Below are 26159 nucleotides of genomic sequence, written 5' to 3'. Positions count from 1 at the left end.
AAAAAATTATGAACATTTGGTAGAAGAACAAGAAAATAGAATGCAAGTTAGTATTAATTATTTTACATGTGTTATTTGTTTCTTTCAAGGATAGACAGAATGCCACTTGAAAATAATTATTAAAACATTGGCCATTTAGTATTTATGATACTAAATATGAAGAATAGAGTAGATCCTAATAGGGTAACCATATCTGAAAGCTCACCGTGCAACATTTGTTCCAATATGTTCTGGATCCCCACAAGGAAGATCTGAAATACATCAATCGTTAAGATAATTGAGCTTTGGAAAATTTGTGTTTGTGGATGCAAAGGTTTTCAAGGTGTATGAGATGGAGTGATCATCTAGATTGTTCTTAACAAACGTAGAAGAGAGTCCTTGCTTGCAATGTCTCATTATTAGATGCACTACAAAATAGAAAAGCCTTGGATGGCTTTCAAATTGTCTATCATGGAATCTCATTAAGTGTATTACATATTCATGCATTTTAACTTGACGATAGTGAGTTTGTATTGGCAATGCAATACCATCCAAGAAGAGTATGGGAAAATCCATGTCGATAAGTCCCTCAATATAATATTCATTTATTCAAGCTTTGACAAATGAATAAGGGGTTCATTTGCATCTATAATTTGCAAGGTTTCTTTGACAATATCTATCTCATGTTATTATCAATATTAATTGATAACAATTTTCTAGGGTGAAGCATGTTTGAAATGTGTATACTTGTATCATTAAGTAGTTGTAGATATTAAACATCTATTTAAACATCCTTATAGAATGGGTCATATGTAATTTTATATTGTAATGTGGTATACAACTTCTACTTGAATAGAAATCATAATAATTTTCATGTGTATGGAGTTTTCAAATATTAGGACATCCAAATTTGTAATTCTACATGAGAGATATTCTATTATTTTAATGTCTTATGGGAAGCTAATTGTCTACCCACAATATGTGTACTGTTCATCATGAGTGTTGGTCACTTGAATTTTGGATTTACTCATGTTATGAACATCTCTTGCATTTGGGTTAGATTTTTAAATTTTTCTAGCTATTTTCCTAGGTCTATAATATTACACATAAATAATCAAATGATTTCTTTCTTGTGAGAACATATAGTATAAATTGTACCACATTAGATTAAAGTGGTATGCATCCCAAGGTAGCATAGTTTATTGCATGTACTTTACATGTTCACATAGTTGACAATGTGTATGTCCTAATGTCGAATTGCTTAGAATCTATTGTAAAGTTTGTATTGCATTGGGGTACAAGATGGTTCAAATGAATACTTAGTATCTAAGTATTCATACAACTTAATTTTTACTTGCATTTCTCTTTAGAAAAAGAAAATCTGGTCACAACTACCATTTTAGATACATCCTGCAATTACAACATTCAATGAGACAATATTTTTTGTTGGTATCTTTGTGAGTATTTAAAGACAAAAATCTATATTCCAACATATGTTGTACATATCATTTATGAAAGTTCCAACTAATATGTTAATTATATCAATCCAATATCTCTAATAAAGGGGTAAAGTTTTAATTTTAAATCGAAGACTGAGTATATGAGAACTAAAAAAAAGTGAGATGCACTAGAGACTAGAAGGATGAATATTGTAGAGGTTGTGGGTGAACATTCAATAGTGTTTTCAATTGTGGGATGTTTAATTTCTATAATTCCATGAACATTGTTCTACATGACTTTCTTTCTTATAGTCATAGAACTTTGCTAAGATATTTTTTATTCAATATCTTATGCACTATATATATTAATGGTTATAAGAATAGATACTATCACTAAGTCATTAATAATCTATCTTAAATTCCTCTATTTGATATTCCTAGGACTACAATCACAATTATGACTGAAAAAGATACAGAAAATATCTTCTCTAGTTGAAAGTGTGTTATGGTAGTGGTAATAAAAGATCTTCTCCATTGTATGCTTCTTTAACCATTTGTGTTGCATGTGAACATTTATTTGTCTATTACTATAACTTTGTGTTGTGGAGAATCAATAAAGATAATTTGAACTTAGTAGATTGTTCCACATTTCATCTTATCTTGTGCTCTGTAACTTTCTTATTCCCTATTTTTCTCTGAATATTGTTTTCAAATTGACCTTAGAGTATTGAGTTCACAAATAGGGTTTCAAACTATTCACTCGCATGTGTGACAACTATTACAGCCATTGTGCCACCATTTGTGAGAATACATGTCCATGTTGATTCTATTGCACCTCTAATTTGACCTCCTAACCTCTCATGCATCTTTAGCAAAGAAAAATACCATTGGAATAAATTTGATTAGTTAAACGACACATGTACACATGTATATTGAAGATACTTCCAAATTTAAGAGGTCCCAAAAATTTATTAGACTAGGAAGTGGCTCCTACCACCACATAAATGGGTTCACTTCAGTTGTTTTATGCATTGCGAAAAAAATGAAACTTATTCACATATGACAACATTGTTTTCTACAAAATGCTAACTAAGCCAAACACTGGGATGACATATAACCTCAATGATATCCAACCATACAAAATGGTAAAATATTAGGTGTAGTTAGCATATTGTAATGCCAGTAGTAACATTGTTTGGAGCCACTTATGTGTTTCACATTGTCAGTTTTGTTTATAGCGAACAATGATTTTCTTCACATACTCTCTTTATTATCCTAATTCATATTCAAAATGTTGTTCTTGCCCTTGTACATATACACCCCCACATTTGTGCTATCTTCAAAACAATGTCCTTGTCCCTATTAATACATCACAAGTCTAGTGCAACATATAATGTGATTATTGCGCAACGTATCATTCTGTTCAAATGAGCCAAATGTTTTTTTTTCATGGGTCCAAAGTTTGCTCTTCAATAATATAGCAAGTTTTAATTTTCTCTAGACAAAATCACTTATAACCTTCTACCATATCATGATTTTCTTTGTAACTTTTAGGTTTTTCATGTTATTTGGCTAATGAGTTATTATCTATTCATAGTAATGTTTGGTTCCCCTATTTTCTTATATATTGACCTACATTTCTCAAGGTATTTGATAATTGTTATTATGTACTTTTATTTTGCCAAGATTAAAATCAAATACACTATTCATATTATTATTATTTGGATTTCATCTTGTCTTCAACTCAACCTATCTCTTCTTGTAAGAAGAATTTTGTGATACAACATATACATACAAATACTGTGATCTTTTAAATTGAAATAAATACCCACAAAAATTAAATTGAAATAGACACCAAAAATAATAATTCAATTAATTGAACATAATTACTAAAGATAATTATATGTTCTTTGATTACACCACTCAAAAGATTCAAAACCCTATAAACATATGACATAATAGAAAGATCATGTCCCATACTTAAGTAATATAAATATTTTTTAATCTTTGACTATGAAATTAAAAAGATTAATTTACTAACAAATATTTACTAATTGCAATTCAATTTTAAATAGAAACATTTCTCGAATCACCCAAGCATTCCCCAAAATCTTTAGAAAACTCTACTTTTCTGACAAACTCAATCAAAATTAAAAGTTCCAAATTTTCTTTTCACTTGGTTGGACAAGCATTCCTATTTTTATCCATTAAGATCTAGATTATTAATGACTTAGTGATAGCATATGTTCTTATAACCATGAATATATATAGTGCATAAGATATCGAATAAGAAAATATCTTAGCAAAGTTCTATGACTATAAGAAAGAAAGTCGTGTAGAACAATGTTCATGGAATTATAGAAATTAAACATCCCATAAGTGACAAACACTATTGAACATTCACCCACAACCTCCACAACATTCATTATTCTAGTCTTTGTAGAACAAGCTATCGAATAAATCTTAAAAACCTCTTGATAAGAACTAAAATTTGATCACATAGTTATCGCTCCTTAATAGAACAAATATAATGCAAAGTCAAAATATATCAAAATACACATGTTATTAGAAATAATAGTTTAAAAAAATCAATAATAAATATCAAACTTCTAAAGTTGATAAATTGTTTAATAAAAATATTTTAAATTAATTTATTAAAGTTTAATTAATAACCAAATACATACATAAAAATAAACCTAATATATAACAAGTAATATTAACATAATAATAATTAAAGCCTAAAGAGTTAATTTTCATTCAAAAAATCAATTCAGTCTAAATATAAAAAATGGGATAATTATATCGAATATCATATGCCTCAAGCACATATAGAATATATCTCAAAAGATTTTTAGAGGGTATTTTATGGGATTCAAGCATTTTTACCCCATTACAGGCAGGAATTGTAGATTTCCAGAGAGATTGGTGATTTGTGTTCTTTAGCTGAGTATTATTTGATAAAAATGATTTGAAATAGATTTCAATATTTATAGAAATTTGTGTTCATTACAGAGCCAAAGGTTTTATATACATTTGAAGGTTTGCAAACTTTGACTCCACTACAAAAGTAGTGGTTGTACAGTATCAGGTATACTTGAAAAACTAAAACCACATCTACAACAACAGTTATGGCTTCTTATATGTTTTATATAGGTAAAGAAATAATTACTAATAATCCAAATAATTTGATGTGCTCTGTAGTGCCCTTATTGAAACTTTTATGCCTGAGCAGCTAGTCTTTGAACATCCTAAACTGAAATCAATCCCCAAAGAGACCTTCAAACTTCTAAGCAAGCTTGTTTAACCCTTTTTCTGCCTCTCCTCCATTTACACTCCTCTTCTTCAATTCAATACTTTTCTTCCTACAAACTTGTCCTTATCTTTGCTTCCCAATTTCTACTCATGAATTTGTATACTAAATGCACCTATCAATACCCTTAATCTATGGAAGGTGCGTTAATAGTGTAAATATAAATTGGCAAAAAAAAATGAAAATAGAGACTCATAAGGCAAAGTGTAAGAACACAAGATTTATCATAGTTTAGAAAAACTTGCCTACATCCACACTCCACATGGAATACTTTATTATGAATTAAAAGATACAATCTTACATGGTTGTACACACCCGTTATGTAGAAAGTTATTTGAATATGAAGAGTTGAGAGAGAATAAATAGTTATTTGACTATTGGGCTTTCTATCCTAGAGTCCAATTGACATAGCCATGCATCATGGCATCTCCTGTTTCCTTTTTTCGAGATCTCAAGATTGCCAAACTCTGTTCCAATACACTCCTGGTGAGTCTTCTCCAAATTATATCAGAATCAAAGATATCTTCGCTTATGAAAGACTGAAATACAAACTTGCCCATCATCCCATAATTCAAAATACTAAATTTTGTAAATTTTAAAACATAATTTTTCTCCATCAGCAACATGATCTCCTATTACTAGCCTCTGCTTTGCTCCAACAAAAAGTAGTGTATTTACCATTATCTAATTTCAATATCGAGCTATAAAATTGCCAGATCAAATACCCTTCCCCGAAATTGTTGAAGTCTCTTTTCAGATTTCCCCCACTGTAATGGTGTTCTGCGTCCATCAATTTGTCTTCAAATTTATCCGCCTCTGCAAGTTGAATGCTATCCAGCCAGCTAATTATCTTGTCCACAGCCTATTCAATCTTCTTCTTTGTCGACGATTGGGCTTCTCTGTCCACCTTTGACCCGTGATCATAGTTAGTGACTATGGCAGTGGACACATGTGCAATATTTATTAAAAAAACCTCTTGACTTGACTCAATCCCATTCTCAAATCTTAGCAATGTGAGGCCTCACCCAATCTGTCATAGTATAGATGACATTATTGCATTGTGGTACTTTTAATTTGATGTTTTGATATAGATTTTCAAGACAATAGGGTTATGTCATTTCAATATCAACATTTTGATGATTCACACTTATTAGAACCTAATTGATATATTTAATGATTTCATTTCATGTTTTAAATTATTTCAATTGCTTTAATAAAAAATAAATTGCATAAATACTTGAATGTCAAATTGTAATGTTCAAATGAAAATTAGCGCCAAAGGATAGATTTAAATATGCTAACAAACCCAATTCACATGACTTGTGACTTAATAGTCATGAATTTAATATTTCATCACTATGATAGAGAATAGATTATGAGGTTGTTCAAACTGTTAATTTGATCATGTTACATAAGAACTTTTTATTGTGTATGAAATGATTGAACACATATGGATACAGTTCTATAATCTGATACTATTAGATTTTTGATACGATACGAAATGTTAATTTGATTATGATGATTTATGATACACAGATATATGTTGATTTGATTTTGACATGCAGTTCTTGATATTTTAATATTTTGAATGATTTACTTGAAATGATTAGGAAAGGAAATTTATTTGAATTATGTTAATAAGATTATGTAACTTTTGAAGTTATAGGCACTTACGATATTTATTTATATAGCCTCCTTGGTCTACTGATGCTCGAGTTGAATGTGCAGGAAGTGAAACCAAGGAAAATTTTTGGAGGAAACAAGTTCCAAACCTTGTGAACATAATTTAACCAACGCGAATCTTTGGAAGATTCAAAATCCTTGTTGTGAAAGTATTTTTTCTTCATAATTGTATGGTTGCTTGCTTGTGCATATGTTTAATCATAACCTAGATGCATGAAGGGCATGTCAAGGAAAATGTAATGTATTTTTATGTGTCACTTGAAACTTGTATTGTCTATGTGTTAATGACATGTCACCTAGAGTGTTGGTCATAAGGTCACTTAATCTTGGTCCTCTCCCTTCCATTCAATTAATGCTTAAGTACACCCATTTGGGAGAGAGTGTTAGGATGGGTCACCACCATGTTTAATTTCGAATTCAAACTTGATAGGGAGTTTAGGGGGTCTAAATGGGGTCCTAGAGTGTTATTTTATTGTTAAAAAACCACCCAAATGGTAGTATAGCATGATACGGGCCTAAATTCAATTATTTTAATGTTTTCCTAGCTTAGGGAACCCCTTAAACAAAGCCTACTTGAACCACTTCGAAAATTTGAGTTTTTCCATGATAGAACCTTCACAACCCCATTTGGTCAACCTTCTTATTTTGGAGGAGCAACAATGTAAGAGAGGGAGGCTTGGTGTCCTTACTAAAAAGGGTAGTAGAGGGTCTTTATTAGGGGAGGGGTGACAAACTAATGATTTGTTCACCCACTCTCTAATTTTAGAGACAATTAGGTTTGGAGGGAGATGAAGGGAGCTCTACTACATTTATCATTACCTTAGCGTGGACCAAGGTTGGTGGTTTTCAACTATGCTTCATTTTCCTTTCTTCTTTCTCTTAGTGTGGCAAATAACTCTACAAGTGTGAAGGTATTGTTGATGGAGTATGCATTGTGTCTTGAATCTTGCATTGTGGGCTTGGCAGTTTGTTGTGTAAATGTGATTGTGTGGTGTGTTCATGAAGATTTCCTTTGGGTTTTGTTGCCTTCTTGATTTTCTTGTTTTGTATGTGAGCGTTGAATGTGTTTATGGGTGTGAAGGTTTCACTCACCCTTGGGAGGGAAGAGAAGCCTTGGGTGAAGGGAATAAGTCAGGCTTGACATTATAGTCAAGAAGAAATTTACTTCATGATGAGGATTGTTAATATCATGGAGTATGAGCTCCATTATGGCCATGAATCTTGTTTGTTTGGGAGGTACAAGGAGGTGTTGTTTGGGAGGTACAAGGAGGTTTTGATGAGTGAGGAGGAGATGATTGTTGAAGGCCTTGAGAGGAAATACAATGGTAATATGTTGTTTATGTTTATGATGGCCTTGAGAGGCAATTTGCATTGGCAATATGTTATTTATGTTGTTAGAATTTCTCTTCTTTGAAGAGCCCACCTTCACCCAACATTTTATGATTCCAATGGCAAATCATTGTGCAAGCCATGGGAGGGTATTGATTGTGTTCGTTTTGTGTTTTCATGTAAGGTTTGATGAAGTATGTGTGTAACTTGTTTGGTTCTTGTTTCCCCTGCTCGGTGGGTGGCTTCATAGAAGCCTAGGTTGGGAGGTAAGCCTCCATGGTTCCTATGTGTGTGTGTCATGTGTAGGTTTGTGAAGATGGACTCCTTGAAGATATTAGGGTCTTCCCTTGACATAGTTGTAGAATCAAGTGTTGTGATGAGTTCCTCCTTTTTATGTCATTTTGTTATGAGTTATGGGGGTCAAACCCTCACTCTTATATTCTCTAAAATGTAAAAGGGAATGTGGAGTTGTAAAATATGGGCTATGTTATGCATGTAGTTGACACTATGAAATAAATAATATGGTATCTTCATTTTTGTATAAGAAGAACGAAATGATTCATGTATGAGATATACATCATTCTTTTAGAAATTCATGTTGTAGATAACTCTTGTACATAAGTAGATCCATGAAATTTAATGCATAGTAAAGTTGTAAAACCTTTATGTGAGAGAGAGTCAATGAAATACTTGTTAAAATATGATGAGTGAGATCATTGTAATGTTTAGATTTTTGTGTTTAATATTCTGAGAATGAGGATTCCATTATTGCATTTTTCCATACGTATGCTTGAAAATGTTTCATTTTTGTTCAATGAGAAGGAATTTAAGGTATGATTTTAACTCATTCCTTAGAGAACATTTAAATCTAGGTTTGTGCATCTAAGTGTTAAATTTAAGTCATATAATACCAATGCATAAATAAACTATAGCATCACTAACCTCTCATTTAAGAAACTCTCTAAATTCTATAGTAGCAAAGAGGAAATGAATCCCAATATAACACATATTCTAAAATGTGCATGAGAAAGTATGTTGTAGGTGCATTTTACTTCTCTGGAATTTGTATGAGAATGAGAAAATTAAATCCCTGCCTATTACAGACTAATATAATATTCAATAGAATATTCCTGATGCAGGAGCATCCAAAGGTATAAGGGCAATCCTGTGTCACCCAAAAAAATGTACTTAGACTTAGTTTCTGTTTCATGTCTTTTCATTTTTGGATACCCATTTGGGTCAAATAAAGGTTCCAACTCTCACAGTTCAACTATCAGTGTGCTAGAAAATCCCAAAAAAAATAGGAGCATGCAATTTGGCCATCATTTTGGTGACCTAGAAGGTGTGAATTTTCCAAATGAATGTAATTGTGATTTAGAGCATTCCAGAAAAAGAATCAAGTCAAAAGGCCCCACGGTTTGAAAGTTATTGCAGTTTTTCGAGTTTTGGAGACCTCCTAAGAATGCTTCAAAGTCAGGTTAGGGGCATTAAATGACCTTGAAAAGGGAAAAAAAATGAGAGATGAGAAAAGCTGGTCCATAGGGCTATAGAGAACTTTGAGAGCTTTCCAAAAATGTAAATGGTTCGTCAATCAGAGCTATGGTTTAAAAGTTATGCCTCCTGAAAGTTCGGTTACCATTTCTAGATTCTTCTAGATTTGCACAGACTTCTAATGCAGCTTCTGGAACCTTCTATTTGGTTGGTGGATGCCTACTAGCACTTTCTAGAATGTACTCCTAGTCCTTAACCCTCTGAGGTCTATTTAAGGAGATTTTTGGCATTATAAACGGCAGTTCGGAGTGGAGTTTGAGAGGAGGTACTGAAAGGAGAAATTATCTCTAGATTTATACTATTGTAAGCCCTTAGGGCATGTTTTGAAGTTTATTTTCTCTATACTATTTGTACTAGCTTATTTTCTTAGTTAATATATTTTTCCCTTTTCTATTGTGTCCATTCTATTCTTGGGTTGTGTCCCTATCAAGTGGTATCAGAGCGGGTTTTCCTAAGTGTGTAGACAAAACGCCGACTGTGAGGTAGTTTGCACCAGGACTATGTGGTTGTGGGTTCAAGTTAGAAGATGCCTCCATGAAGAGAGCATGGTGGAAGGGCCAGAGCTATTAATCCTGAGGAGATTAGAGCCCTCCAAAGGCAGGTACAGGCATTGCAAGAGGAGCTCCGTAGAGGAGCAAATGTTGCCGCAGGTGACAATAGTGAGGATGAAAATGAAGAAGAAGTAATGGGACTGGAAGAGGAATTTGATGGGGCAGTTCTGAATCATGCAAAGGAAAGGCTTTTTAGGGCCATTACTAAGTTTGGGAAAAGACCCACAATTGAAGTGGGTGTATTTTCAGGAAATCTGAAACCAGATGAATTGATCGATTGGATCAATGAACTGGAAGAATACTTTAAGTATGAGGATATCAGGGACCCAGATAGGGTTAAGTTTGCAAAGGCCAAACTGAAAGGCCATGCCAAAATCTGGTGGCAAGAGGTTCAATTGGAAAGAAACAAAAGAGGAAAGGAGAAGATCACAAGATGGGATCGCATGGTGGACAAATTGAAGAAGCAGTTCATTCCTGTGGACTATGAGCTTGATTTGTTTAAGAAGATGCATGGGTTAAAGCAAGCAAGAAGATCAGTCCAAGAATATATAGAGGAATCTTATTGACTCTTTATTAGAGCAGGGCATGTAGAAGAAAATAAGGAGAAGGTTGCTCGTTATATCAGTGGGTTGCGACCTAGCATCCAGGAGGAATTAAGTCTGGTAAGAATGACCAGCGTTGAAGAGGCATACCAATTTTCCCTACGAGTTGAAGAGAAGTTGAATAAAAGGTTTGAAGGAAGACAAAGAGGGTGCAGTCAAGGAGGAAGGGGAAGTGGTAGGTCATCTTGAGGCCGCAATGAAACCCAAAATAAAAATGAAGATGAGGGTACTAGCAGGAACCAGAGGAATGAGGGTTTCAATCGCTCTCGTGATCAAGACTTTGGAAATCAGAGAGGAAGAGGACATGGACAAGGAAGAGGAGGCTTCCGTGGTCCCTGTTTCCATTGCAATGAAGAAGTTCATCGTGCCTTTGAATGCCCTCAAAGACAAGGAAGGAAAGATAGGAGAGCTGAGGGCCAAGCTAGGGTTGCTCATGTGGATGAGGATGCACAATCATCACATTCAGAGGATGCAAAAAGAGGAGAGACCTTGGTAAATGAAAGAGTCCTACTAAGTGGTGAGATTGAACCAGGACAACAGAGGAGTTTGTTTCGTACCAGATGCAAGTGTGAGGATAAATGTTGTGATGTGATCATTGATGGTGGTAGCACTGATAACTTGGTATCAAAAGAGATGGTCTCTAAGCTGAAGCTCAAGAGGGAGAAACATCCCCAGCCCTATCAGATTGCTTGGGTAAAAGATGGTCATAAGGTCCTGGTAAGTGAACAATGTTTAGTAAAATTTAAAATTGGAATTTACCATGATGAAGTTCTTTGTGATGTTATTTTGATGGATGTTTGTCATCTATTATTGGGTAGACCATGGCAGTTTGATAGACATGCAGTGCATGATGGACATGCAAACACATACTCTCTGACAAAGGATGAAGTTCGCCACAAATTGAAGCCCATGAAAAAGGAAGGTGAAAAGGTATGTAGCAGTGCTAGGATTTGTCTTGTTGATGGAAGAAAGTTTTTAGATGGCATGAAACATCATCATATGTGCTATGCTTTGGTTCCTAGGAAAGATAAAGGAGGTAGTAGTGAAATACCACTTGAAGTTTCAGATTTACTAAGGGAGTTTAGATATATTATCTTTGATAATGTTCCAGATGGATTGCCACTAGTAAGGCAAATCAGTCATCAGATAGATCTGATTCCAGGAGCTAGTTTGCCTAACAAGGCTGCTCACAGGATGACTCCTACTGAAATAGAGGAGCTAAATAGACAGGTTCAGGAGTTGTTGAGGAAGGGCTTGATTCGAGAGAGCCTGAGTCCATGTGCAGTACCTGCAGTACTCGCACCAAAGAAGGATGGAGAGTGGAGGATGTGTACAGACTCTCGAGCTATAAATAGGATCACCATCAAGTACCAGTTTCCTTTGCCAAGGATGAATGATATTATGGACTGCTTGAGTGGAGCTCAGTACTTCACAAAGATAGATCTGAAGAGTGGTTATCATCAAATACGAATTCGAGAAGGAGATGAGTGGAAAACAACCTTCAAGACCAAGGAGGGTCTTTATGAGAGGTTAGTCAAGCCCTTTGGATTGACGAACGCCCCAAGCACCTTCATGCGGCTCATGAATGAGGTACTTAAGAAGTTCTTGGGAAAATTTGTTATTGTCTATTTGGATGATATTTTAATTTTCAACAAGATTTTGGAAGAACATTTACTGCGTGAAGAAATGTATCTTTGCAAAAAGGGAGTTAGTCTATTTGGGGTTTGTTATATCACCTGAAGGTCTCAAAATGGATCCGGAGAAGGTAAAAGCCATCTTGGAATGGCCTACTCTAAGGTCTGCTACTGAGGTAAGATCATTTCATGGTCTAGTTAGTTTTTACAGGAAGTTTATTAAGAATTTCAGTGGCATATGTGCACCCCTAATTGATACAATAAGAGGGGATAGAAAAGAGTTCAAATGGACTGTAGCAGCTGCAAGAAGTTTTGAATTGCTAAAGAAGAAGGTGACAAAACAGCCTGTGTTGGCACTTTCAGATTTTAGAAAGGTTTTCCAGGTGGATTGTGATGCCAGTGGCAGTGCTATTGGGGCTGTATTAAGCCAAGAAGGTAAGCCTATTGCATATTTTAGTGAAAAATTGAATGATGCAAAGAAGAAGTATTCTGTTTATGATCAAGAGTTCTATGCAATAGTTCAGGCCTTAAAGAAATGGAGGCATTATTTATTGCCAAAGGAATTTGTTTTGTATATTGATCATCAGGCATTACAATACCTAAATAGCTAAGGTAAATTGAATCAGAGGCATATGAAGTGAGTAGAGTTCTTGTAGAGTTATACATTTTTGTTGAAGAATAGAAGTGGAAAATCTAATAGGGTTGCAGATGCACTAAGTAGGAGACAGTTGTTACTTACAGTAATGCAGGTTGAAGTAGTTGGGTTTGATGAACTCAAGAATTTGTACCCCGAGGATCCTGATTTTTTTGAAGCATGGAAAGCTTGTAAAGAACCTGTTGCTATAGATAGAACCAAGTGGTTAGACTATTTGATTTAGGATGGCATGTTGTTCAAGGGTATTCAATTGTGCATTCCAAGGAGTTCCATGAGGGAAAATCTGATTAAGGAGGAACATAGTGGAGGGATGGCAGGACATTTTGGTCGAGATAAGACCATTTCCATTCTTAGAGAACATTATTTTTGGCCTCAAATTTCACAAGATGTGAAGAAGTTTGTACAGAGTTGCCAGGTTTGTCAAGTTGCCAAGGGGTTTAGTCACAATACTAGCCTATATCAGCCATTGCCTATTCCATCAAGGCCATGGGAGGACATAAGTATGGATTTTGTTCTTGGATTGCCAAGGACACAAAGGGGTAATGACTCAGTATTCATGTTGGTTGATAGGTTCTCCAAAATGGCACATTTCATTCCATGCCACAAAACTCATGATGCTATCCATATTGCAGACTTATTTTTCAAAGAGGTGGTAAGACTAAATGGTCTTCCAAGGAGCATAGTTTCTGACAAAGATACTAAATTTGTGGTGTATATCTCGAGGACATTGTGGAAAAAGTTAATAACCGACTTGAAATTTAGTTCCACGCATCACCCACAGACTGATGGCCAAACAAAAGTGGTAAACAGAAGTCTGGGCAATTTGCTAAGATGTTTAGTTGGGGATAAGCCCAAGGGATGGGATTTGATTCTACCACAGGCAGAGTTTGCCTATAATAACTCTGTAAATAGGAGTACTAGAAAATCACCATTCCAAATTGTATATGGGAGTAGCCCAAGGACTGCACCAGAGCTGAGGAAGATAGAAGAAGGGGAGAGGACAAGTGCTGAAGCTGAGGAATTTGCTGAACATATCAAGCATCTACATGAGGAGGTTCAAGCACACATTACCAAGATGAATCAAGAGTATAAAGTTAGGGCTGATCAAAGGAGAAGACATAAGGAATTCCAAGTAGGAGATTTAGTCATGGTGCACTTACGAAAAGAAAGATTTCCAACCGGTACTTACAACAAGCTGAAAATGAAGAAATTTGGCCCCTACAAATTTTTGAAGAAACATGACTCAGGAAATGCGTATGAGGTGGAGCTGCCAACTGGTATTCACATTTCTCCCATTTTCAACATTGCAGATTTAACAGAGTATCATGATGATGGTGCAGATGAGGTGTTAGAGCCATGTCCAATTCCTGCTTCTAAGGAGGAGATAGAAGACATTCTAGATCATCGTGTCAGTAGGAGTACTAGAAACAGGCAGTATGAAGAGTATTTGGTCAAATGGAAAGGATGACCAATCGAGGACTCAACTTGGATTTCAGCAGCTGAGGTTTTCCATTTGGGATTTCCTCTACCATTCATAAAGTGACAGGGTCACTTTTCAATCTACCCTAGGTGTCTGATGCAGAAGCATCTAGAGGTATAAGGGCAATCCTGTGTCACCCAAAAAAATGTACTTAGACTTAGTTTCTATTTCATGTCTTTTCATTTTTGGATACCCATTTGGGTCAAATAAAGGTTCCAACTCTCACAGTTCAACTATCAGTGTGCTAGAAAATCCTGAAAAAAATAGGAGCATGCAATTTGGCCATCATTTTGGTGACCTAGAAGGTGTGAATTGGCCAGATGAATGTAATTGTGATTTAGAGCATTCCAGAAAAAGAATCAAGTCAAAAGGCCCCACGGTTTCAAAGTTATTGCAGTTTTTCGAGTTTTGGAGACCTCTTAAGAATGCTTCAAAGTCAGGTTAGGGGCATTAAATGACCTCAAAAAGGGCCAAAAAATGGGGGACAAGAAAAGCTGGTCCATAGGGCTATAGAGCGCTTTGAGAGCTTTCTAAAAATGTAAATGGTTCGTCAATCGAAGCTACAGTTCAAAAGTTATGCCTCCCGGAAGTTCGGTTATCGTTTCTGGATTCTTCTAGATTTGCATTGACTTCTAACGAAGCTTCTGGAACCTTCTATTTGGTCAGTGGATGCCTACTAGCACTTTCTAGAGTGTACTCCTAGTCCTTAAACCTCTGGGGTCTATTTAAGGAGATTTTTGGCATTGTAAAAGGCAGTTCAGAGTGGAGTTTGAGAGGAGGTACTGAAAGGAGAAATTATCTCTAGATTTATACTATTGTAAGCCCTTAGGGCATGTTTTGAAGTTTATTTTCTCTGTACTATTTGTACTAGCTTATTTTCTCAGTTAATATATTTTCCCCTTTTCTGTTGTGTCCATTCTGTTCTTGGGTTGTGTCCCCATCAATTCATTAGCATCTCTTCACTTAGATGGGACAATAAAATAATAATGGTTATAAGATATAGTAGGCTAGCATCATCTACTTGAAAATAGTACATAAAAATCTCATGACTCAGACTTGTGAGGACTAGTCACATTCAAAATTTATAAAATACTTTAAAAAAAAGCAAACTAGCACATCGATCCCATGCAAGGACTAGTCCACACGAGTTGTAAGGAAGTAGAAAGCTTTAAAAAAAGTTTATATCTTCCTCCCTTGTCTAAATTGACCCCATACCATAAAGCACAAATCTTCAAAAAAAAAAAATGTTATAGTACTTCTTTCCTTAGCCCATAGCCATGCGTACTTACCCATGCATTGGAAAGAGAGACCTTTAAATAAAATAAAATTATAGAATAAGACTTTCCCTCCAAACATCCCTCATGCCTAGCCAAGAAATTATTGCAGATTTGAACACTTTTACCTATGAAATCTTACCTTGGAAGAAGCACATATGCTTGGGAAAGATGAAGAAGTTGTGGTCTTATTGAAAATAGTTTAGGTCTTTATGATGAATGTATATGTCTTCTATGATGATGTATCATGTGATTGTCTTTGATGTACATCATGGATTAGAATAGGATGATGTACCTTATTTCACATATGTATATTCTTTTAAGCCTTCATACCTTGTGACATGTACAGTGGATGATTGAGCATTTGGAAATGTAATGTATGAACATTGGACTTATCATTATTATTTCATGTGGTTGTTTTACTAGATAGATTCATGTATGTAATTCAACATTAAGGGATCTTAAAGAATGTAATCTATTATGTATGTTATGTTTACTTTTCAGATGGACATTGCTATTGCTTCCATTATTGTGAATAAGTTATGTATGGTATTTACGTTCATGTAAAAATAAAAAAAAATGTTACCAAACTTAGTGAAATTCTAGGTTAATTCTTTGGATCCCTTGGCGGGGCATTACACTACTAGTTCTATAATATGAAAATTTCTCCTCTTCTCCATTGGGGAATTCTAGTATGGCCACCTCAATTCTTTTAAAATGGTCATTCAATGTGAATTCTTGTTGGTACCATGTTGCAATTTTTTTGTTTATATGTGTTGCCAATAATGTGACTTTTATATTATTCGATTTTGCTAGATTTTATGGTTTTGGTCTCATTGTGCCTCAGAGACATGACTTGTTTGAATTTACCAATGTGGCCACATCTGTGTTGTTTTCTTGTAAAATTATTCCTTCTATTTGTGAGTTTCTTTTGAGGAATTTTTTTTTTGGGAATTATGTTGGCTATAATATTGTATTGAAATGGCCATACTAAGGAGGATCCTTGACAAACCATCTAGAGGATTAATGTACTAGAAAACCTTCTTGTTATCCATTACAAAGCTACTAGATGAGATTTCTAAAACACCACCCCTTCGTATGTCACAAACATGAAATATGGTCCAACCACTTTTAGCATAGGTATATAATGTATATTAAACTCGATAAGACCATAGATGCATGCTATGCTAAGAACCTTAAGCAAGGACATAGACAATTTAGTAGTTAGACCCTAGTAAGCTAAAGATTGGTCTATTAGCACCAATAAGTAGGAGACTTAAGTTGGGACAAAATTCATAAATGCAACAAAGATAATATCATAGTACTTGCACCTTGTTGATGAACTCCAAGAGGAGGTTCATGCCTAGAGGTGGACGATGTGAGGCCTCACCCAATCTGTCATAGTATAAATGACATTATTGCATTGTGGTACTTTTAATTTGATGTTTTGATATAGAGTTTCAAGACAATAGGGTTATGTCATTTTGATGATTCACACTTATTAGAACCTAATTGATATATTTAATGATTTCATTTCATGTTTTAAATTATTTCAATTGCTTTAATGGAAACTAAATTGCATAAATATTTGAATGTCAAATTGTAATGTTCAAATGAAAATTAGTGCCAAAGGATAGATTTAAATATGCTAACAAACCCAATTCGCATGACTTGTGACTTAATAGTCATGAATTTAATATTTCATCACTATGATAGAGAATAGATTATGAGGTTGTTCAAAATGTTAATTTGATCATGTTACATAAGAATCGGTTATTGTGTATGAAATGATTGAACACATATGGATACAGTTCTATGACCTGATACTATTAGATTTTTGATACAATACGAAATGTTAATTTGATTATGATGATTTATGATACACAGATAGATGTTGATTTGATTTGGACATGCAGATCTTGATATTTTAATATTTTGAATGATTTACTTGAAATGATTAGGAAAGGAAGTTTATTTGAATTATGTGAATAAGATTATGTAACTTTTGAAATTATAAGCACTTATGATATTTATTTATATAACCTCCTTGGACTACTAATGCTTGAGTTGAATGTGCAAGAAATGAAACCATGGAAAATTTTTGGGGGAAATAAGTTCCAAACCTTATGAACACAATTTAACCAAGGTGAATCTTTGGAAGATTCAAAATCCTCGTTGTGAAAGTATTTTTCTTTGTAATTGTATGGTTTCTTGCTTGTGGATATGTTTAATCATAACCTAGATGCATGAAGGGCATGTCAAGGAAAATGTAATGTATTTTTTATGTGTCACTTGAAACTTGTATTGTCTATGTGTTGATGACATGTCACCTAGAGTGTTGGTCATAAGGTCACTTAATCTTGGTCCTCTCCCTTCCTTTCAATTAATGCTTAAGTACATCCATTTGGGAGAGAGTGTTAGGATGGGTCACCATCATGTTCAATTTCGAATTCAAACTTGATAGGGAGTTTAGGGGGTCTAAATGGGGTCCTAGAGTGTTATTTTATTGTTAAAAAGCCACCCAAATGGTAGTATAGCATGATACGGGCCTAAATTAAATTATTTTAATTTTTTCCTAGCTTAAGGAACCCCTTAAATAAAGCCAACTTGAACCACTTCGAAAATTTGAGTTTTTCCATTATAGAACCTTCACAACCCCACTTGGTCAACCTTCTTATTTTGGAGGAGCAACAATGTAAGAGAGGGAGGCTTGATGTCCTTACTAAAAAGGGTAGTAGAGGGTCCTTTTTAGGGGAGGGGTGACAAACTAATGAGTTATTCACCCACTCTCTAATTTTAAAGACAATTAGGTTTGGAGGGAGATGAAGGAAGCTCTAGTACAACTATGATTACCTTAGCTTGGACAAAGGTTGATGGTTTTCAACTATGCTTCATTTTCCTTTCTTCTTTCTCTTAGTGTGAAAAATAAATCTGCAAGTGTGAAGGTTTTGTTGATGGAGTATGCATTGTGTCTTGAATCTTGCATTGTGGGCTTGGCAATTTGTTGTCTAAATATGATTGTGTGGTGTGTTCATGAAGATTTCGTTTGGATTTTGTTGCCTTCTTGATTTTCTTATTTTGTATGTGAGCATTGAATGTGTTTATGGGTGTGAAGGCTTCACTCACCCTTGGGAGGGAAGAGAAGCCTTGGGTGAAGGGCACAAGTTGGGCTTGACATTGTAGTCAAGAAGAAATTTACCTCATGATGAGGATTGTTAATATCATGGAGTATGAGCTCCATTATGGCCATGAATCTTGTTTGTTTGGGAGGTACAAGGAGGTGTTGTTTGGGAGGTACAAGGAGGTTTTGATGAGTGAGGAGGAGATGATTGTTGAAGGCCTTGAGAGGCAATACAATGGTAATATGTTGTTTATGTTTATGATGGCCTTGAGAGGAAAATTGCATTGGCAATATGTTATTTATGTTGTTAGAATTTCTCCTCTTTGAAGAGCCCACCTTCACCCAACGTTTTATGATTCCAATGGTGAATCATTATGCAAGCCATGAGAGGGTGTTGATTGTGTTTGTGTTGTGTTTTCATGTAAGGTTTGATGAAGTATGTGTGTAACCTATTTGGTTCTTGTTTCCCTTGCTTGGTGGGTACCTTCATAGAAGCCTAGGTTGGGAGGTGAGCCTCCATGGTTCCTATGTGTGTGTGTCATGTGAAGGTTTGTGAAGATGGACTCCTTGAAGATATTAGGGTCTTCCCTTGACATGGTTGTAGAATCAAGTGTTTTGATGAGTTCCTCCTTTTTATGTCATTTTGTTATGAGTTATGGGGGTCAAACCCTCACTCTTATGTTCTCTGAAATGTAAAAGGGAATGTGGAGTTGTAAAATATGGGCTATGTTATGCATGTAGTTGACACTGTGAAATAAAGAATATAGTATCTTCATTTTTGTATAAGAAGAAAGAAATGATTCATGTATGAGATATACATCATTCTTTTAGAAATTCATGTTGTAGATAACTCTTGTACATAAGTAGATCCATGAAATTTAATGCATAGTAAAGTTGTAAAACCTTTATGTGAGAGAGAGTCAATGAAATACTTGTTAAAATATGATGAGTGAGATCATTGTAATGTTTAGATTTTTGTGTTTAATATTCTGAGAATGAGGATTCCATTATTGCATTTTTCCATACATATGCTTGAAAAATGGTTCATTTTGTTTCAATGAGAAGGAATTTAATTTATGATTTTAAATCATTCCTTAGAGAACATTTAAATCTAGGTTTGTGCATCTAAGTGTTAAATTTAAGTCATATAATACCAATGCATAAATAAACTATAGCATCACTAACCTCTCATTTAAGAAACTCTCTAAATTCTATAGTAGCAAAGAGGAAATGAATCCCAATATAACACATATTCTAAAATGTGCATGAGAAAGTATATTGTAGGTGCATTTTACTTCTCTGGAATTTGTATGAGAATGAGAAAATTAAATCCCTACCTATTACAGACTAATATAATATTCAATCGAATATTCTTTAGCATCTCTTCACTTAGATGAGACAATAAAATAATAATGGTTATAAGATATAGTAGGCTAGCATAATCTACTTGAAAATAGTACATAAAAATCTCGTGACTCAGACTTGTGAGGACTAGTTACATTTAAAATTTATAAAGTGCTAAAAAAAAAAAAAAAACTAGCACATTGATCCCATGCAAGGACCAGTCCACACGAGTAGTAAGGAAGTAGAAAACTTTAAAAAAAGTTTATATCTTCCTCCCTTGTCTAAATTGACCCCATACCATAAAGCACAAATCTTCAAAAGAAAAATGTTATAGTACTTCTTTCCCTAGGCCATAGCCATGTGTACTTACCCATGCATTGGAAAGAGAGACCTTTAAATAAATTAAAATTATAGACTAAGACTTTCCCTCCAAACATCCCTCATGCCTAGCCAAGAAATTATTGCAGATTTGGACACTTTTACCTATGAAATCTTACCTTGGAAGAAACACATACCCTTGGGAAAGATGAAGAAGTTGTGGTCTTCTTGAAAAGAGTTTAGGTTACCTTGAGCCTTAAAAAAAAAAATGTGTCAGACCTGTCAACATCTAGCAAAAGCAAGTCTTAAGACATCTTTTTCAAATAAAATGTATTACCTAGGCACGTGACCTCATCCTTGGGAAGTCGAATTTGGTAAAGGAGGAGTGGGTAAGTAAAATTAAACCATTAAATGGCATAGGAAAGTAGGTTACTTGTAGTTAAAAATTTTTTAGGGTAAGTGTTAGGGGAAATGAAATAGTGGATTTGCTTCAAATTTAATAGATTTTTAAATGAGACTAAATAAGTTGGAGTAATTATATTATGGAATTAATGAGCCTTTGTTAATGTTGAAAGATAGTCACCAGAATAAAATAGAAAGAAAAAAATAAGTTTATGACTTTAGTAGTATGAGTTGAATGTATTGTTGAATCAACCTAAACAAATGAAAAGAATTTTCTTAGGAGTTGGTAAATTAGCAATGAAAATTGTTAAAGGGAGATATTGGCAAATGCTTTATTAATTGAAAGTACTAAGACATATATATAATTCAATTATTAAGTGAACAAGATTAGATTAAATGTTTTATGTTGACCTAGCATTGGATCATATGATTAATTAAGCCAGTGAAAAGATATTGTGGAGGTACTATGAAGGTTAGGAGATGAAAGAACTAGTATTCTGAAACCATGTGTTAGTGAGCCATAGGTTAGCCTTGAAGTTATGAATTTTCTTTTAATAATTAACTATATGCAATCACTAAGAAAAGAAATAAAGAAAAAATAATGCTAATAATAATAAATTAATTATGTATTTAGGGAGTGCTTTAAAATCATGGATGAATGCGGATAGGTATGTGCTAGAAAGTTAAGATTTGAGTTGTATTTTAGGATAATACACCAAGTTAATTAAGTTGTGGAAGTTGAGTAGTTAGTAGGTTATAAATAGAGATATGATTAAAAATAAGAATTAAGTGAGTTGTACAATGGAAAGTATAGATTCTTTAGTAATTATAAAATTAGATTGAAGGGTTAGGAAGTTAAAGTTGTTCTTAAGGTAAGTAGTTTGACTGTAATGCTAATCATAAATTCATGGTTATAAGATTTAGATTTGAATTTAGTGTTAATAGATAGTGTCTTTATTTATTTAAAATAAAATAAAAAATTGTGTTTTGCCTCATAAATTTAGGGCATGACAAGTAACAATGGGAAAAGAACGTTCTGCATTGGAAAAAGGTTATCCTAAAGTGGACATGAAAGGAAACAACCTACTCCCCAACCTGTGATGAGATTAATGGGACAAAGCTTCACCATTTGGAGAGAAAATGAGGCTAGAATGTTCTGAATGATCCCTAGCAATGTGATAATGCACACTCCAAAAGCATGCAAGTAGTCATTGTGTGCTTCTCATATGTTTTGGAGTTGGTGACACATTATAATGATCACTGCACAACATACAATAAAGATAAATTTTATTTACAAAAGCCCAGAGGTAATGCAATGTTCCAAAATTGTAGAGGAAAAGAAAATATGTCAAAATGCCTTCCATATATCTTGAAGAAAACAAAAAGACAAGAGATGAGGTATAGTGAAAGTATTCCAACCCACAAAGTTGGCCCATTGAGTCACAATACTCCTAATCTGATAGAAAAGAGACTACCTACAGATTATGTATTTCATGGAGAGCCCTTAAGAGATCAAAGTTATTCTGGCCAAGCATGGATATCTAGCTCGCCAATTTCTGCTCCCACTACTAATATGCTTATTTCTCCCATCGGCTATTTATGCAATAACACATGCTTGAATGAGGGGAAAAAATGGCATATAGAGCTTCTCATATCCGTAATCACGGCTACCCCCTATAGTGGCAAACTTACCGTCGACTCTAATATAGGATAAGAAATGTTCACTCCAGTCTAATTTGATTGTGAGATCTGATTTGATTGTGAAATCTGATTTGATTGTATGAATCTAATTTGATTCTAAATTTTAATTGTAAATCTAATTTGATTTTGCATGATTAAAACTGTAAACCGCCTTCAAAAACAACTAATTGTTTCAAGGTGTCAGACAGGTTTATATGAAATGCCCACATATAATAGCCGATCGGCTAAATATGAAATTCAATTTTAATTCTGTATAATATGCTTATTTAGAATTCTCATGGTTCTATCTTAATGCATTTTACCTTTTCTAATAGAATACATTTATTAATATGATATTACACAAGAGAGTTTGTAGATAGCTCATCTTAAAGTATATTAGCTTTTCTAATAGGTGAAACTTGAAGTATCTATGTTTCAATTGAGTTTACATATAAAAATTAATTATGATTAAAGTTTACAACAGTAATAAATCACAACTATCCCTGAGGGTTAAAGAAAAAGGAAGCAAAAGATAACATTATATCTTTCTATTATTATTATTTGTTGATATTAATTAATATTATGTGTTAAGATCAAATAGACTTGAAGCCAAGACTTCCCAAATGAGAAGCTCACAATTTACCATTGTGTTGAAAAATCTTGCCTACGCAATTCACTTTGTTTTGATACATGATAAAATGTTTAATTAATTAGTTAATATCTTACTCAAAATCTCATTTAACTATCAAATTATTCAATTAAAATAAAAATGACAAATTATTTCATTTGTAGAGTTATTTTTTCCGATATTTGAAGTTAAATTTTTTTTCTCTTTTCTACTAATTCTTATTTTCAAACAAAATTTGAATCTTAAATTTCACATTTTAATTTCTAATGATTTCTAGTTTAACATTTTCTTCCTTATTTAATTTGTGCTCATAGCAACTTGGATTGAATGTGATAACGAAGCACATCATTAGATATCTATATCCAAGAAGACCACTGGTCAATGTTGCATTCAAAACATATGGGTACATCAACATGTTTCAGATTCTTTCATTTCTTCAAGACTTTAAGGTGGGACATTACATGAAAATACCACCACACTCTATGTTTACTATTCAGGTTGGTATCCCACTCCTAATGTGCATAACCTTTTCAAAATCATAAATATATGTATAAAAAGACTAATACAACATGTAAAAAAAAAAACTTCAAGAAAGAAAGCATATTTTTATTTAATGAGGTTTTCTAAATGAGCTTAAAAAAAATTATATCTAGTAAGTTTTAAAAGTTCTTTACATGAAAGTATTTGTATATTCTAATTTTGTAATGATTTTTTAAATAATATATAACTAACTTAATTTTAAAAAAATCTTCTTAGTTTATCTTTATTAGATGTGTAGAGTTTCCATTTTTATTACAATGGTGATATAATATTAAAATTTCATTTTATTCAAGATTACAAGTATCTTCTATATATATATATATATATATATATATATATATATATATATATATATATATATATATATATATATATATATATATATATATATATATATATATATATATATATATATATATATATATCCCTTCATTCAATATAATTCTCTTCATATTAATGTATGAGTTTTATGCCCATAGAGTTATAAGGATATTTCATTAAAATCATAATAAATTTAATTGATTTTATAGGTGACGAGTACTTTAGTTTCAACTAGTGTTTACATTGGAACGAGTTGGTGGCTACTATACTCAATAAAGGACATTTTTCATCTAGAGTTATTGGCCACAGGGAGTCCACAGACATGTCCAGGTGATACAATTTTCTATAATGCATCAGTTATATGGGGACTAGTTGGCCCACAGAGGATCTTTGGCAATCTTGGTTTGTACAAAAATCAAAATTGGTGGTTCTTAGTGGGTATAATTGCACCTGTACCTATTTGGTTTTTCTCACAGATGTATCCTAAGAAAAAATGGATTCAATACATATACATGCCTATTATTCTCAGTGGTACATACACCATACCCCAAGGAGGATCAATAAATAATGTTTCTTAAATCACGGTGGGGTTTCTATTTAACTTCATAATTTTTAGAAGGTATAAACAATGGTGGACTAAATATAACTACATCACATCAGCAACACTAGATGTAGGAGAGACATCTATGGCCTTAGTTTTTTATTTTGCATTGCAATCAACACAAAATGTAGAAAGTGTGAACTAGTGGGGTGGACTAGCTGATGATCATTGTAATGTTGCAACATGTCCAATTGACCCTACTGTCCACCGTGAAGATTGTCCACCATTAGCACATTACTAGCACCTCAAATTTTTATAGAGGTTGTACTTTCAAAAGTTTATTATATAAGTCTAGCATGACATATTTGGTCCGTCATGTAGTTGAATCATAAGCTATTTGAAGTATCTTTTAATTCATATTGGCTTGATTATGCTTTGGTTGTATGTACATCTATTAATGATTGTTGTAGATTTGGATATTCATTGTGAAAAAGTATTTGATTAAAATATGTTTTTTAGTTTTTTAATTAACTGATTTATATTAATTATCGTAAAGATATATTTTACATATGGAGAGAAAATTTTGGGAGGCGTTTAGATATTGTAGTTTTTTCTTGTAATAAATTATTTTTTTGTGTACATTTATCTAAGTGGCATTGGATTGATTATGTTAAACGGTTTAAAAAGGAAACTATTTTTTAATTTTTTTTTAATGATTAGAGGTTAGAATATGAAATAATTTATATGTTTTACTTTTATTTATAGAGACAAATATTTTAGAAAAGTATAAAATTATTGACAAATTATGTTTTGGGAATGTGATTTTTTAAGGTCAAAATCAAATATTATTCATTGATTATTAATAAGAATTTAGAGAAATATATATATATTAAAGAAAACCTTTGGTCAAGACTATTGTGATATGGAACATTAGTTACATGATTTAATCCACCCTAGACTAGCCATTAATTTATATATCCAAATTTTTATACATATCTTACAAGTTTGTACCCCATCAGATGGGGTGACAAGATATATTACATTATTAAATCCTTATTATAGACAATTACAACTCTAAAACAATGCCAATTATGAAAAATATTAAGAACAAGAAACGAAGGATATGAAGAGAGCTAAAAAAGAGAATGATGTGTTATTATAAGGACAAGTAAAGGTAGAATAATGGAGAGAGTTGAAGGGAATTTTAAAAATATTAAAAATTATATCATTTTAAGAAATATATAAATAAAAATAAAAATAATATTAGATGAATGAACTACCCATTTCTGGCAATTTAATTACATGTTGAAATATTTAATTTTTAAAATAAATTGTTGATTACTTATTTCAAACTACCAAAATATTTAGTAAGTTTGAGATATAGTATTAGTTTTACAATTTGTAAAATGGCATCAAAAAAATTAGAACAAGATTGTAAAATAGTAGCTAGTAAAACATAGTGTAAACTTAAAGAAATAATATTTTACAATTGGCAAAAATAAACATCAATGTAAAACTAATAAATATATTTAAAATAATAAATATAAAGCATTTAACTCTATATTTGAACTTGGTAAGAAAAATAGATTGTTATAATTAATATTGATTAAACATTCATTTTTGTCCAAAGTGGTGTGAGCTGGGAGATAAAAATGATTTTTTTTTGAAAAATCTAATCAACTTGTCACAAATGTGGAAAAGATAAAGTTGTAATTAATGCATGATAGAGTTGTTAGAAAATATTTGTATTTTTGTTGAAGAAAATTGAATTTTCTCC

At 33.0% G+C, this 26159-nt stretch overlaps 1 pseudogene; it reads left to right on the top strand.

The window, feature by feature from the left end:
* The window catches only part of LOC149568263 (oligopeptide transporter 1-like), a 28423-nt pseudogene extending 3740 nt beyond the window's left edge, over positions 1-24683 (top strand).
* The last annotated feature ends 1476 nt before the right edge of the window (positions 24684-26159 follow it).

Source organism: Cupressus sempervirens, chromosome 3 (genome assembly GCF_028749045.1).
Source record: "Cupressus sempervirens isolate cs-2001-9-10 chromosome 3, ASM2874904v1, whole genome shotgun sequence".
NCBI classification, from domain to species: Eukaryota; Viridiplantae; Streptophyta; class Pinopsida; order Cupressales; family Cupressaceae; genus Cupressus; species Cupressus sempervirens.
The sequence above is the reverse complement of the archived record's forward strand: the minus strand, read 5'-3'. Positions and strand labels throughout refer to the sequence as shown.